The sequence below is a fragment of the Gastrolobium bilobum genome, unplaced genomic scaffold, assembly GCF_033153095.1.
Source record: "Gastrolobium bilobum isolate Gb01-03AN ecotype WA unplaced genomic scaffold, APGP_CSIRO_Gbil_v1 utg290000, whole genome shotgun sequence".
Classification (NCBI taxonomy): domain Eukaryota; kingdom Viridiplantae; phylum Streptophyta; class Magnoliopsida; order Fabales; family Fabaceae; genus Gastrolobium; species Gastrolobium bilobum.
Genome location: NW_026895627.1, coordinates 11253 through 15760, shown reverse-complemented (window position 1 = coordinate 15760; position 4508 = coordinate 11253).

The window sequence follows — 4508 nt, the reverse complement described above, 5'->3', positions numbered from 1 at the left end:
AAATAAAAAATAAAATATAAAACAATAAATACAAATACATTAGGTAGCGTGGGGATATATTGGGTATCTAATATTGGTATCATATCCTGTTGAATTCTAACCCAGCTCCCCCATAGGATAAGAAATCATGTATTGGATAGAATAAAATGAGACAAGAGGATAAGCTAATCATATCATATTGACTAGGGGTGTTAACGGGCTGAGCCGAGCCGAGCCGAGCTTTGGTCTCAAAAGGCTAAGCCTGTATTTAAATGTGTCGGCCTTACCAAGCCTGTTACCTGTTACGAATATAATTATCGGCCTGTGACCTGCCTTATTTACAAAAATAAAAGCCTGATTTAGTCTGTTAGCCTGTTTAAAAGAAATAAGACAACAAAAAATTATCCAAACAAAATATACAATCAACAACACTAGTAACTCCATAAATATTCATAAATTTAATGTATATCCAAACAGCATAATATAGAAAAAAATCATTCAAAAAGTCTATTTAACTATAAATATGGGTGAAATGGATTGAGGAGAGAGAGAGGACTATTACAAATAGTATAAGTTTGTAAACAGATCTTTCTTCATTTATAAAATTTTTATTTATAAACTCTTAATAAAAAAAATTTTGGTAGATTAAACTCTTATAAATTTATTTATGTATTTTGGGGAATTTGTATTCTTCAAAATACAAATATTTGTTTGTTTGGGATTTATAATTATTGTTATTATTATTTTATTATTATTTCTGATTCAGAGGACAATCAATTCAATTTGAGGAGGCACATATTGTTTCAGACCATCCGTATACCATTTAGCAGTGCCACGACGCCGTTCTCTAATCCAAGGCCTAAACATCAGGTGAACAATTATCCACATAATATGAAGAGAGAGGATCCACAACAAACAACAATCTTGTTGAGATTAGGAGCATTCTCAACTATGCTGATCAGCAGCAACTCAATTTGACTTGTGTCTGTCTCTTCTATATCCTCTGATACTCCTAACTCTTTTAGCTTCGGGAACTCACATTTCAGATTAGCTTCCCACTCCTCCTCAGGCTTCACTTTACACCTAAAGAACTGCCATATCACACCTACACACACAGCTGAAACTGATTGATATTAACATAATTCCTACTGTACTGATATCAGCATATACATGCAGCATCATCAAAAATATGAAAGTGTTTCACATATGAAAGAGCAATATACCACGATTCTTTCAACATACAACTTCTGATTAAATGCCCGCAAAAATAACATCCTTCACTATATAAGTATGAAAGGAAAAATTAAAAATAAAAGGAATTCGAAAGCATCCTTCATTGCCCTTTCTATCAAAACCCCCCCTTCCCCAAAATTATAATTATAAAAGGTTAAAAATATATTAGACTAGTTTAGGGGTGTCTTTTCCTCACAAGAAAGACAAACTTATTTCATTTTCAGATACTGATCGATAACTAAGTAAAAGATAGAAATTTATGCACACATAAAAGTTAAAAAGGAACCTTAATTAGTGCAGCATCATCCCCTCTTCTGCAGTTCCTCCAATCTCTCCTATAAGAATGTTACCTGAATTGCACAGACAAACAGCAATGATAAATGACCCTGTGTCATCAAACCTATAAGAATAATTCATTATGCAAATAAGCTATTCGCAGAATACATCACCAGGGTTCAGCGGATAAAAAGAACACCCAGATGACACATTGAGTGACATTCATAGCATATCCAATCATCCATTAGTTCTGATACACTACATAAGTATAGGTATCTAAATCTACAATTTCTTTAGTTAATTGACATTATTGTCCAAGGTAACCTCAATCTGTTATTACAACCATGCCTTCTTTCTTAAACGTCTAGCACGCCATGTTTAATCTCAACAAACCCTTTTCTAAAGTGCGCCATGCTTTTTATTTTTAATAGTAAATTGCAAAAGACTCGGTGTATCATATTGAGTTACAATGTCAACAATGTTAAAAGTATCCTAATTTGCAAAAGACTAATTGAAAAGGAAGCCGTGAATTTTTCAATTGAAGTAAGAAATAAAAGCCTAAATTTCATGAATGAGATTATTCCAGATTTATTTTGCATTTTTAACTTAAAAAAAAGGTTATTTTTTCTGCGACTGTTGTAGATGAGTTATCTGCAATGAGCCCAAAACGATATTGTTTTAGGGCAGAATTAAGATATTTTTATAATTATAATTTATTTCAGTGTTATAATAGTCTTTGTCATTATAATTTTTGAATCTTTCAACCTAAAATAACGTTTTGGAAGTGAATATAGATAATTTATCTACGTTCAAAACAACAGAAATATTAAAGCCTTAAAAAAAACAAAAAACAAAATAAAAAATAACAAAATAAAACATAGAAAGTATAACAAAAGAACAAGAAAAAGAGAGAAATACACCCAATGGGTGCAGCTCAGTTGGTAACTTGGCGCTGAGTTAGTGGGGTTGGATATGTGTTCGATTCCCGCTGAATGTATTCTTGGGGAGGGGGCTGAACCTTTAGCCATCACTGTTCCCCCGCACTCCGAATTAGTTCCATAGCCGGCTCAAAGAGTCGAAACTCGTGGGGATACCGGAGGGAGCCAACTCGTCTCAAAGAGATAATTAGGGTTGGGTAACTCCAAAAAAAAGAATAGTTATTTAATTATTTTCTTTATTAATACAGATTTTTCAAATTGATTTTTGAGTTTAAATCACAAATTAAATCTTTATTTTATTTTTCTTATTAATAATAATTTTTAAATTTTTTTGTAATACACTATATAATACAATTATTACAAATTTGAATTGTATTTGTGAGAGATAAAATGTATCAAATGAGATGTCATTGCGTAGATCTCAAAAAGTTATGTGGAATTAAATTTTTTTTTACCTCATTCTGAGACTCGAGTCAAAAGTTATGGCTTTCCAAAGTTTTACGGTTCGTAAGTGGACTTTTTTTGTCACGTGTCAACACCAGATGATTTACGCTTACGCCTAATTTGGGCGTGAATAGTCATGCCTAATTTGGGTGTGAATGAGTCCAATAGATTCGTAAATAGTTTCGAAACAACTATGTATTCGTAATTATTTATTAAAATAATAATATTTTATTTTTTTTGCCTTATGAATAATGACTATACTGAAGTAAAAAGAGAAAGAAAACCTTGTCAAATCTTTTATTTTTTTTCGGATTAAAAACGGCATGATCTGCCGTGTACAGTAATTACAAGAATTTGATTTTAATATAATCACATTCAAAATAATTTACAATCTCACATTATCACCACCAAATCATACGATACTAACTATTTAAACATGACATATAGAGAAAAAAAATATACTAGAACAAAAAAGGAAATTAATTAATATTAAGTATGTATAACAGAATATACTTATTCAAAATAAAAACGGATGGCTAAAAAAAAAATCTTAAAAAAAGTGGCTCACTAAATGTATAAAAAAAAAAATAAACTTATTGATAATAAAAATGAATAGTAAAAATAAAAAATTATAATAATTATTTTATTTCATATTTCTTCCTCGATCGGTTTCTATTCTGATAAACATCATGTATTATTGTTTTCAAATAATTTTTGAAACATTTGATGCACACAAATAATGTCATCTATTTACGATGAAATTGTGAAATGTAAGTATGCACAAAGTAAATATCGGGTCAAAGTTTCTACTAAAAAAAAAAAAAAAATTCGGTCGAAGTAAAAAACTAAAAATATTCAGTCAAAGACCAATTGAAAGGAAAATTAGCTTATTATGTAGGTTTCTTAATAGTAATAAATTTTTAAAGATATAAGAATAATAATTTTTAAACACCCACTGTTGTATAATAATTGTATTTACAATTAAAAAAAAAGGTACCTATACGATTATTAGATTAAACCTCTTCAATCCAACAATCAATAAAATTCATCGGATACCACAATTATCAATTTTCTGATACGATAATTTATTAGCTGATATATATTTTTTTTTTCCGATACCAATAAAAGTACCTATACGATTGTATTTTTTTTTCCTCTTCAACAATTAGTTGGCTCAAATAATAATCAAATCTTGTAGGATATCAGGGAAACTAACTCTACTCAAAGAATAACTCAAAAAAAATATATTTTATATTCTTATTGTGTTTGAAGGCGCATGTGCTCTTAGGAGAGTGATAAAACCCAGCAACAAGCGAGACTGAGATGAGATGAGTCTTTTCTTTTCTACCGGGTTTGGTTGGTTAACGTGGTTTCTGAACCGTTGTTATGTTACACTGATAGGTTGTCGCATTCTTGATCGTTTTCTTGGCTTCTTGTCATACGGTTATATACGGCGTTCTTGATCGTTTTCTTATAGCTCTGAACTGTAGTTGAAGATGTTACACTGTACTAAGGTTGTCGTGTCTCAGAATCAGTCTCCAATGGAGGTTGAAGATGTTAAGCATCGGGAACAGGAAAAGAAAGCTTCTTGTCAATGAAAGAGTCGAGGTAATGCTATATAGTTTTTTTTTTTTTTAA